A 12,318-nucleotide genomic window follows, 5' to 3' on the forward strand; every position below is an offset into this window, starting at 1 on the left:
TTTTAACTGCTTTGTTCACACACAGCAATATATTATGGAGGAGGCGCAAAACTAAAGAAGGTGTTGTCATGAAATAAATGGTGACTTTTAAAGGACTTTTCCCCAACACGGAGTTATTTTTTATTATGACGTTTCCGTGGAACACCTCTAAATAACGTGGTTTTTGCAGATCTCTCTTCACAATCATGTCTGACGGATGGCATGCTAGTCACACATCCCTTGTACAGTAACCTGTGGCTTTTCCCTGCATTCTATAGAATGTGTGGTTATGCTGTTTTATTTGTAGGCGGGGTATGCGTTAGGCAAGCTTCATACATGTGTACCCGTATAGTATGCATGGCTGACCACCGTGACAAAATCCCAAAACTTTCAGAAGAATGGAGTGTACAATATAAGTACATATTATTAAAGCGGTCTTTCCCTGTTCATATTAAAGTATAATGTTTGTGTGAAACACCTTTTGCTTTGTATAACTTTGTAGCTACAGAGGTGTCCTCTTGCATCTTTGCCGACTTCGCTGCAAATCGTGCCACAACGCCATAGGATTGCATGGTGCAAACAGCGCGTAGTGCGTGCGGATGCGGTTATTCGCATGTTTATAGTGCGATCAGCAAAGATGCAAGAGGACACATCTGTATGTTAATATGCTTTAAGTCTTAGCGTGTCCTGTTTTGCAGCATCTAATGCTAAACGTTAGGTGATTTGTAGGTGAACATATACCATGGAAGGATCTCTGGGCCTGATTCAGACCCGCTCGCAAGCGGGTCGATGGGGGGTACTGCGCATGCCCCATGCATGCCCCGGAGCGAGAGAGAAATTCTCTCGCTCCGGGACTCACTACAAAAGGGGCGGCTGTCAATGTTGATCGACAGCTCGCCCCGTTTTGTAGGCGGGGAGTGGGTCTGGCTACACAAACGGAGCAGGAAGCTCTCTGGGGCTTACGACGGACGAGACCCTACCACAAGGGTCTCATCGCAAGCCCCGATGGTCGCGACCATCACCTGGCCGCTCGCAAAAGCTGTGGGTGGTCACCCAAAGCTTAGGGTGCAGCCAGGAGGCCGCAACAACAACAAAAAAAACCCGTCCTGATTCAGAGCGGGCTCTCTGAAAGAGCATCCGGCTCTGAATCAGGGCCTCTATTCGATATAAAGCAGGTGCCTGTGTCATCTGTAATAGATGCACCTACTTGGCTGTTTAGGTGCAGACGGTACAGGACCAGGAGACGATTCATCACATCTCTGGAATTCAGTAGTTTTCTCCAGGGTAAGGGGGTAAAAGTATCTTCATGTCTCTCAGTGAAAGGGTTAATAAATAGCAGTGCTATGTGATTTACAGAGCCGCCTTTGTGTGGTAATACTGGGGTATGAAAGCTGTAACCAGTATTTACCACTCTAAAACTGCGGCTGTGTTCTCCCCCTTTGTGTTGTCCTGGCATCTGTAGTGGGAATAAGTCATGCTGCAGAATGAAGGGACATAAGTGCACTTTACTTAACTTTTCAAATGCTGTATTGAGCTAAGATTTCATATCCTTCTTTCTTATATAGTATAACTGCATTGATTCAGTGGTTAGGTAGGAGGTCTTTACTCGCATCTAAAGACTATATACTCCCTTGAACCTACTGGAGACCACAAGTTCAGATGTAAATAGGGTTTTAAGCTGTGCACTGGTTATTGAATGACATTTCATTCTCCCTTGTCTGCATGTAACTGCTTCTTTACAAGGAGACAGATGAAGGGTGAACCCAGTAGATTAAAACATTGCAGCTCTCTGTGCCTAAAAATCCAGTCCTTTGTTATGCTCTACAATAACTTGCTGCAGAAATACTTGGGCAATGCTAGGTGCAAGCTCTATGGGACAGCTAAGGCTTTGAGGCCCTTGTACAGTACAAGCGAAGGACACTGAGGAGGGTGAACTGATATGCTGCTTATGTCTATATGCCACTATATAGTTTGGAGTGAGTGATAGGAAGGCACTCCACTGGTAGCTGGACTCCAACGTTTCTGATTATACTCCGTCATCGGGGAACAAAATAGCAAAAATGCCCCTTACCTTAAATAGAAATCCACAGCGACAACTCTGCGCCATGCTACTGGAAGCTGCAACCAGAGCTCTGTGTGGGTCTGGAGATATATATATAGAGAGAATATAAATATATATATATATATAAATGTGTGTGTATCAGCCAGTGAATGAACACTTTATTATTTTATTTATTTATTACCAGTTATTTATATAGCGCACACATATTCCGCAGCGCTTTACAGAGAATATTTTGGCCATTCACACAAATCCCTGCCCCAGTGGAGCTTACAATCTATATTCCCTAACAGACGCTCACACACACACGCACTAGGGTTAATTTTTGCGGGGAGCCAATTAACCTACCAGTATATTTTTGGAGTGTGGGAGGAAACCGGAGTACCCGGAGGAAACCCACGCAAGCACAGGGAGAATATACAAACTCCGCACAGTTAGGGCCACGGTGGGAATTGAACCCATGACCTCAGTGCTGTGAGGCAGTAACGCTAACCATTACCCAGTCTGTGCTGCCACTACACGAGAGTGGAACGACTGTACGATTACAACATTGTAATCCTGCAATCGTTATTCATCCTGTGCAGTGGATAATGTTCCCACACTGAACGATATGTCGTTCAGTGCAGACCCCTCCCTTATCCCCGAACATGCTCGACCTGTCGATATCTATAGGTTGGCCTGCATGTTCAGGCGATGACAGATGCCGACAACTACCAGCGGGAGCGCGCATCGCTGGTAGTTGCCGGCATTTTACTGTGCGATTAATGAGCGATTGAACGATTACGATATCGTAATCGTTCAATCACTCATTTTTCTCGTCTAGTGGATACGCGCATTAACAGTGATTTAGTAATAATGATGGCGCATGTCTAAAAATAGTTTTTCTGTTGTACTTTCTACAAACACCATCCCCTTTAAATATGAGAGTTCCCTTTATTGTTTAGTCACTGGACGATTGAAAAGTAATGAGACTGATTTTTTTTATTCAGAATTGGATGTCTCCACAGAATCTGAACATTTTTCTTTTTCAAAGTAGCCTTTCACATTCAATACATTTTTTGCAGCATTTCAACAGTGATTCAGAGATGTGCAGTAGACGGTTTTGTGACATCACTTTTAGTGTTGCAGCTGTAAAATTTTTCCAACCGAAAATTAAACCGATTGCACGGTCTGTTCAGGTTCCCTCCTGTAGTTTTGTTGAGAGAGTGTCCTCGGAGCCAGCTGTCTTAAACCAAAACAGAGATGAGCCTGGTGTAGAAGTGGGCACATGGCCTTACAATATTTATTTCCACATTGGCTTTGCTTAATTTACATAAAAATAAAAAACTCCCATCCCAGTAAAAGAGCACGCTAAGCCACTGTTTGTCATAGGGGGAATTGTTTTTTCTCTCGCACCCACAGCTCCCGTCTAAAGTGACAACTATATTTAATTGTTGGTGCCTGCCCATTACTTATCGTGCATACCGCACCCAAATGCACTGGGATTAGTGGTTAAACCCATGCAAACTACTGGGCACGCTAGCATTTTGGGCACCCAAAGCCCAACTTTGGGCGGATTTCTCCTCGCCACCTCGGGGATGCAAGCAGAAATAATGGGCATCTGCGGCACTTGCGCCCAGTGGCACCAACAATTGAATATCGCTTGTCTCTTAGATGGGCTGTACTTCCTTAGCTAAATGGGCAGACAGCAAAATTTAGGGGTCACCCATTATGAGAATGCAAGTGACCTACCTTGTTCCTGCTTTAATCCAGTCGCTGTCAAATGATGGTTGCCGGCAGTGACAAAACTACCCCAACTTTTCACCGCTGAGCCCTGTAGCCACTGCAACCTCTGCAATGATGGTAGTTATTACACTTGCACTGCTTGCAATGCTTTGCAATTGTGGTAGTTCTTGTACTGTGGCTTTTGCAATGGTAGTAGTTCTGCCACTGCTGGAAAATCCTACTCCTCGCCGTTTCAGGTTTAGGCATGTTGGAAGGGTGCCCATGTCGGTCCAGTGAGTGTTTGTCGGAATGTGATAGATTGTCCTAACAAACTCACCTCTAAGAATAGAGGAGGAGTTTGGAAATGTGACATAATGCTTCAAACTCCCCCAGAGTGTCATGAACAATGCCCCCTTTTCCGTGATGGTTTACCAACTAGGAAAGTTGGTCCCGGACGTTTTTGGGTTCCAAAAATACTTGGGATGATAATCATTAAATCCCAGGTGTTACGAGATTTAAAACAGACTGGGCCGGGGGTAGTGGGATAGTAACTCCTTTTCGGTTCCAGTCCTCTTAGGCCCTTCCAATTGCCCATAGACTAGATGGAGTCCCATGATGCAGTTGTTCTCAGTCACTGATAGGCTGGGATCACACTGCGCAGTGACATCATCCCTATGCAGCCAATCAATGACTGAGAGTAGCCGCATCACAGATTACCCCTACTGTCTTTTGAATACGGAGCTGAAGACAATCATCCGCTTGGTGCTCTCTGCTTTCCAAAGTACCTGGTGTATTGGAGATGTTTGTGGGTCATTGTATACTATTAATGCAGCAAGAGATGGAGAAGAGGTGCTGGCTATATTCCTGTCTGTGTGTGTTTACAATTCAATCCTGGGATTACAAAAATGGGGTGGGATTGGCTCTCCTAGTACTGACACTGTCCCAAGGTGCATGTTTTAAATGATGAGGCGGTGACTGGTATTTTAACCGCAATCTATAGGGGAGATGTATCAAACCTTCTAAGAGCAGAGAACTTGTCCATAGCATCCAATCAGCTTCCAGCTAGCATTTATCTGGATGTAGTTAAAAGGTCGACAATCATAAAATTGATAGTGTCAGTAGTTATGATGTCGACATTGTTAAAATGTCCACAGGCAACTTGTCATGATTTTCAGAATGTTGACATTAGGGTTAGGCTGCTGGGAGAAGTTATGGTAAGGCTGCATGGGTGGGGGCGGGGGAGTCAGAATGCCAGAGGGTCACAGATCTTACCTGGAAATCACATGACCAGGCAGCACTCAGGAGCAGGTAAGTCACCGCTGGGCCACTAGGGACAGTATATCGACATTCTAACATGTTGACATTTTATCACTCTACATGATGAATTTCGACATGACTGATATCATGTCACACCCCATTTATCAGTTACATTCTATAAAATGCTAGATAGTAGTTGATTGGTTGCTATGGGCATCTTGTACACTTCTCCAATTTTTATAAGGATTGAATCATCTCCTGTCTGCAGCATTACATTGCATGGGTTTCTTAATTCATATGCAGGGACTAAGGCCAGTTATGTCACAGAAACGGTCTCCACTGTCTCACCCATATCCGATCCCATCGGTATCCTATCCTGCATCAGTAGCCAAATGATGAGAGAGTTCTGTAATGTGTAACAGAGGTGTAATGGTGTGAGGAGGTAGTACTGGGCTTTGTTACAGAGCTGCAGTGCAGTAAGGAGGGTATAGTACTGTGTAACAGGTAGTGGTGTGAGGAGGTAGTACTGGGCTTTGTTACCGAGCTGCAGTGCAATAAGGAGTGTATAGTACTGTGTAACAGGTAGTGGTGTGAGGTGGTAGTACTGGGCTTTGTTACACAGCTGCAGTGCAGTAAGGAGGGTATAGTACTGTGTAACAGGTAGTGGTGTGAGGTGGTAGTACTGGGCTTTGTTACACAGCTGCAGTGTAGTAAGGAGGGTATAGTACTGTGTAACAGGTAGTGGTGTGAGGAGGTAGTACTGGGCTTTGTTACACAGTTGCAGTGCAGTAAGGAGGGTATAGTACTGTGTAACAGGTAGTGGTGTGAGGAGGTAGTACTGGGCTTTGTTACAGAGCTGCAGTGCAGTAAGGAGGGTATAGCACTGTGTAACAGGTAGTGGTGTGAGGAGGTAGTACTGGGCTTTGTTACCGAGCTGCAGTGCAATAAGGAGTGTATAGTACTGTGTAACAGGTAGTGGTGTGAGGTGGTAGTACTGGGCTTTGTTACACAGCTGCAGTGCAGTAAGGAGGGTATAGTACTGTGTAACAGAGGTGTAATGGTGTGAGGAGATAGTACTGGGCTTTGTTACACAGCTGCAGTGCAGTAAGGAGCGTAGTGTACTGTGTAACAGAGGTGTAATGGTGTGAGGAGGTAGTACTGGGTTTTGTTACACAGCTGCAGTGCAATAAGGAGTGTAGTGTATTGTGTAACAGGTGGTGTGAGGTGGTAGTATTGGGCTTTGTTACACAGCTGCAGTGCAATAAGGAGTGTAGTGTACTGTGTAACAAGTAGTGGTGTGAGGAGGTAGTACTGGGCTTTGTTACACAGCTGCAATGCAGTAAGGAGTGTAGTGTACTGTGTAACAGAGGTGTAATGGTGTGAGGAGATAGTACTGGGCTTTGTTACAGAGCTGCAGTGCAGTAAGGAGTGTAGTGTATTGTGTAACAGAGGTGTAATGGTGTGAGGAGGTAGTACTGGGCTTTGTTACACAGCTGCAGTGCAGTAAGGAGCGTAGTGTACTGTGTAACAGAGGTGTAATGGTGTGAGGAGGTAGTACTGGGCTTTGTTACACAGCTGCAATGCAGTAAGGAGTGTAGTGTACTGTGTAACAGAGGTGTAATGGTGTGAGGAGGTAGTACTGGGCTTTGTTACAGAGCTGCAGTGCAGTAAGGAGCGTAGTGTACTGTGTAACAGAGGTGTAATGGTGTGAGGAGGTAGTACTGGGTTTTGTTACACAGCTGCAGTGCAATAAGGAGTGTAGTGTATTGTGTAACAGGTGGTGTGAGGTGGTAGTATTGGGCTTTGTTACACAGCTGCAGTGCAATAAGGAGTGTAGTGTACTGTGTAACAGGTAGTGGTGTGAGGAGGTAGTACTGGGCTTTGTTACACAGCTGCAATGCAGTAAGGAGTGTAGTGTACTGTGTAACAGAGGTGTAATGGTGTGAGGAGATAGTACTGGGCTTTGTTACAGAGCTGCAGTGCAGTAAGGAGTGTAGTGTATTGTGTAACAGAGGTGTAATGGTGTGAGGAGGTAGTACTGGGCTTTGTTACACAGCTGCAGTGCAGTAAGGAGCGTAGTGTACTGTGTAACAGAGGTGTAATGGTGTGAGGAGGTAGTACTGGGCTTTGTTACACAGCTGCAATGCAGTAAGGAGCGTAGTGTACTGTGTAACAGAGGTGTAATGGTGTGAGGAGGTAGTACTGGGCTTTGTTACACAGCTGCAGTGCAGTAAGGAGCGTAGTGTACTGTGTAACAGAGGTGTAATGGTGTGAGGAGATAGTACTGGGCTTTGTTACACAGCTGCAGTGCAGTAAGGAGCGTAGTGTACTGTGTAACAGAGGTGTAATGGTGTGAGGAGGTAGTACTGGGCTTTGTTACACAGCTGCAATGCAGTAAGGAGCGTAGTGTACTGTGTAACAGAGGTGTAATGGTGTGAGGAGGTAGTACTGGGCTTTGTTACACAGCTGCAGTGCAATAAGGAGCGTAGTGTACTGTGTAACAGAGGTGTAATGGTGTGAGGAGATAGTACTGGGCTTTGTTACACAGCTGCAGTGCAATAAGGAGCGTAGTGTACTGTGTAACAGAGGTGTAATGGTCTGAGGTGGTAGTATTGGGCTTTGTTACACAGCTGCAGTGCAATAAGGAGTGTAGTGTACTGTGTAACAGGTAGTGGTGTGAGGAGGTAGTACTGGGCTTTGTTACACAGCTGCAATGCAGTAAGGAGTGTAGTGTACTGTGTAACAGAGGTGTAATGGTGTGAGGAGGTAGTACTGGGCTTTGTTACAGAGCTGCAGTGCAGTAAGGAGCGTAGTGTACTGTGTAACAGGTGTAATGGTGTGAGGAGGTAGTACTGGGCTTTGTTACACAGCTGCAATGCAGTAAGGAGCGTAGTGTACTGTGTAACAGAGGTGTAATGGTGTGAGGAGGTAGTACTGGGCTTTGTTACACAGCTGCAGTGCAGTAAGGAGGGTATAGTACTGTGTAACAGAGGTGTAATGGTGTGAGGAGATAGTACTGGGCTTTGTTACACAGCTGCAGTGCAGTAAGGAGCGTAGTGTACTGTGTAACAGAGGTGTAATGGTGTGAGGAGGTAGTACTGGGTTTTGTTACACAGCTGCAGTGCAATAAAGAGTGTAGTGTATTGTGTAACAGGTGGTGTGAGGTGGTAGTATTGGGCTTTGTTACACAGCTGCAGTGCAATAAGGAGTGTAGTGTACTGTGTAACAGGTAGTGGTGTGAGGAGGTAGTACTGGGCTTTGTTACACAGCTGCAATGCAGTAAGGAGTGTAGTGTACTGTGTAACAGAGGTGTAATGGTGTGAGGAGATAGTACTGGGCTTTGTTACAGAGCTGCAGTGCAGTAAGGAGTGTAGTGTATTGTGTAACAGAGGTGTAATGGTGTGAGGAGGTAGTACTGGGCTTTGTTACACAGCTGCAGTGCAGTAAGGAGCGTAGTGTACTGTGTAACAGAGGTGTAATGGTGTGAGGAGGTAGTACTGGGCTTTGTTACAGAGCTGCAGTGCAGTAAGGAGCGTAGTGTACTGTGTAACAGAGGTGTAATGGTGTGAGGAGATAGTACTGGGCTTTGGTGACGAAAATATGTCAGTCAGTAGCTGCTTAACAATGAATGAATGTTTCACTATGTAATCAGAGGTAAACAAACTTTTCTTGTGCTCATGACCCAGTTGTGTAAGTACAAATAGTGTTAACCTAGCGCAGAGCTGGATACATCTTCTGTAGCGTCCAAACGTATGTGTGCATAAATACGCTATATTACGTACAGATTTTTAGATCTTATGGGCAGTATTCAATTGTTTCGCCCCTTTACATGCCAGACAGGAGCTATTTAATTGTTGCTCCTGTCGGGCGCGATCAGCTGCCGGCGCACCATTTCAGCTCGCAGCCCCAGGGGGGTGTGAGATGAAATGGGCGAAAAGTGACCTGTTTGGGTGCCCAAACAGCACTTTTCGCGATCGCGCCCAGCACTTTGGTCAGGGGTAGCCGTTTTACACGGGTAACCCCGACCACTTTGGGTGCGATCTGTGCGAAAAACAGCAACAATTGAATAGCGCCCCACGATCTCCCGTCTCTTTAGACGGGAGATCGGGCACGCTATAACAATGAATACCGCCTATAACCGCCCAACTGGGCATCACCCCTAATTATTATTTTTTTTATTCGATCTTCTTATTCCACTGCAAATAATTGTTCTTTCTTTTGTTATGGTGCCCTGGAAAATTGGCACATAATGACTGTATGAGGTTAGGGGCATTTTTTTGGTATATACTATCAAGTGCATTGCTACTATTTTATAGCCAGGACTGCTGCACTATTAATAATTGTTTAGCTTTCAACAGTCTGTTAAGGCACCCACTCTTCTACATACATTGTACTATTATAATAGTGTAATGTTCTTTATCTGCACTAGGTCTATGAGTTGTTTTTACATCTGCACGTGTGATCTGGTGAAGATTCTAAGTATCAGCTGAGTGCCTATTGCCTGTGGGAGGTGATCATACACGTGGAAGGGTTAACATGTCGGGGAAAGCCACCGCTTCCATGCTGCTTGGTTAAGTGGTTTGCGTTTTTTGGCAATGGAATTTAAAAGCTGATTTGTTTAACGAGATTATAGAAATCTAATTTTGACTGATATAAGGAGAAACCGGCGTGACACTATGCAAATGGCAGTAGCCATAGTAAATTGGATGTCGTGAAATTTTTAATTACCTTTCTGTCTGTTATGCAAAGCAGAGCAAACATTCCCATAAAATGATTTGAGTGTAAATGGGACCATTTCCAGCAAAGAGCTTTTGGTGCGTGTTTTATTACAGCAAATTGCCTTTTTTTTTTTCTATTGAAGATCTTTATTCATAAATGTAATTTTATTATTTCTTTCATGTTTGTAACCGGACATCACTGTTGTCTTTTAGTAGCAGGAAATACAGCATTTCTTGTATACACTGGCTTTCCAAGGTATATAGATAGCTGGATCTGTAGAGTGTGCCAACAATTCACTATCCTACATAGCAGAGTTCAAAGCTGCATATACTTTTTTAATGTTTGAGCCAGCACCTATCGCTCCTGTGCACAGTGGAGGCAGACAATTTTTGGGTGAATCAAATTTCATGAAAATACATCGGATGGGTTAACTAGGAGCTATGATCTTCACTGAGCCAATATGTCCCCTGTCCCCGTGGTGTCAGCCGACAAAATGGCTGCCTCCTCTGCATGTTTGTAACAAGTGCCCTATTTACAACATATAATGGAGTCTATAGAGGATTCCAGGGAAGCTGCAGGCACACATGTACAGTCCTTAATTAGATTAGGCAGTATGAAGGACTGCATTGTTTGATGTTGGACCTTTCTGCAACATCAGTCTTTGATCTTCGTTATGTTCAGATTAACTGTATGACGAATGGAAGAGGATTGTGGGTGGGATAATGACTGTGCACATTACAGTATTAGATAAGCTTATTGACTTCCTGGGTTTCATATTCTAATAATTGCCAAATCTATTGAAAATGCTGTTGATCTGTGGTAGGATGGTTGTGGCGTTTACAGCAACATTTTTGTTGACCGCACTTAGACAGATCCATGCTCTATTTACCATGTAGTGGTTTTTGTAAGTCCAAGTTGGATTCCATTAAAATTAAGGAATCGCATATCTATTATATGAGGTTTTCAAAGGATGGGGCAGTATAGTGAAATAGTACTTATTTAAAAAACTTCTTGCCGAATAGAATGAAGATCCTTCCATGTTTGATAGATGCTTTGTGTAATAGTTAATATTAGGAGTTGCATAGTGGTTACGTGACCCCCAGATTTTGCTGGAAACCTGCGTTCATGTGTCAGCTGTTTGTGATTAACCAGTCAGTTTATCCCATTGTGTCCTAGATTGTAAACTAAATAGGGTAGGGAAATTGTGCTTGACGACATAGATGTATACAGCACACAGTAAGTAAATCCAGGCAATTCTATTCCAGACTTCTAAATGTGATCACTTCTGCTTTAGGTCTAGGGATGATATTTTGTTTTAGCTTTGCTAAGCAAGTGGTATCATATTGCCTGGTTTAATAAGTGCAATTATGCAGAGAAGTGTGTATCTCGGTGTATGATTACATGCTGTACATGTTCTATTAGATGTTTTTGGGAACATTAACCTGCCCCCACCATTGTTTTTCAGTGTAAAGTTGCACCACCAAGATGACGATGAGTTGTTTAGTGACCAAACTTCTGTTGTTGTTCCTTACTGAATTAATAGATGCTGGCGCCCAACTGCTGTGATCATTGCTTTCCATAAACAAATGTCTATAATTAGGAAACGTCATATAATACAACTACTTACCCTTATAAATGTTACATTGATCCACAGTTTCTGACAGGGAATTATATTTTACTGATGGTTTTGGTAACCATTGTTGATGGGCATTAATCTGTTCCATCGACATTTCAATCCGTTTGAGTTTTGTTATATATATATGGTTAATGTAGGCGAACTATATATGTTATTGGCGCTCATTAAATAGCTGAGGGACGAATAATCTGGAATTGCCCTGTAGGAAATGAACCTTAGTAAATTAATAGTGGTAGGTACACCGAACACCCTTTGACCTGCTATTCTCCCTCTTGGTACAGTTGGTGTCAGAGGAGAAAGGAGCATGCATTCAACCTCCCAATCTTCCATCACGCTGCTCTTTGTGTTCCTACAAGAAGACGGATGGGTGCCAACCTTCACAGAGGCCCCCATGAAAGGCTCCTACCTTTCTCCAAGTCCTGTGATTGATCTGTTTTGTGCATCCCACCAGGGTTTATTCAAGTGCTGAAAACCGGCTCCTTCACTCTCCCTTTTGAGTGATCTAAGTCCTTTATATTTGAAATGTCCTAATCTAGCACGCGGTAGATAAATTAGAGGGCCTTATGTATTTCACAGATGGCATAGGTCCCAAATGAAATGAAAATAGATGTAATATTTCATTTTATCTTCTCAGTTTAGTTCTTTCTCTTTTTGTTTTATTTCTTGATTGTCACAACCTCGTTCTAGGCATATTTTCCCTTTTTTATTCTTCCACCTCCCAAAGGTCATTTTTTATTATTATTATTATTTTTCAAGGTCTTTTTTTTTTTTTTCGTTGCTAATAACAGCTTTAGTGTTCGTATTGGCTTGTTCTCACTGCTTAATCAGTATTTATTCTTCCAAATAGGCTTGTATTTTCTGGTTACCTAATTTTCTATGTATTCTCTCCCAGGGGTGTTCAAAATTGGGCAGAGTGGAATCGTTACACAACTATTATTATTATTATTATTATTGTTATTGTTAT

General features: G+C 43.6%; 1 protein-coding gene across 10 annotated transcripts in view; it reads left to right on the top strand.

Annotated features, from left to right (window-relative positions):
* MLLT10 (MLLT10 histone lysine methyltransferase DOT1L cofactor) overlaps window positions 1-12,318 on the top strand; it is a 163,630-nt gene that overhangs the window by 96,135 nt on the left and 55,177 nt on the right. The gene's annotated exons all lie outside the window — the stretch shown is intronic.

The sequence above is a fragment of the Taudactylus pleione genome, unplaced genomic scaffold (genome assembly GCF_031769625.1).
Source record: "Taudactylus pleione unplaced genomic scaffold, aTauple2 ptg000610l, whole genome shotgun sequence".
Lineage (NCBI taxonomy): Eukaryota > Metazoa > Chordata > Amphibia > Anura > Myobatrachidae > Taudactylus > Taudactylus pleione.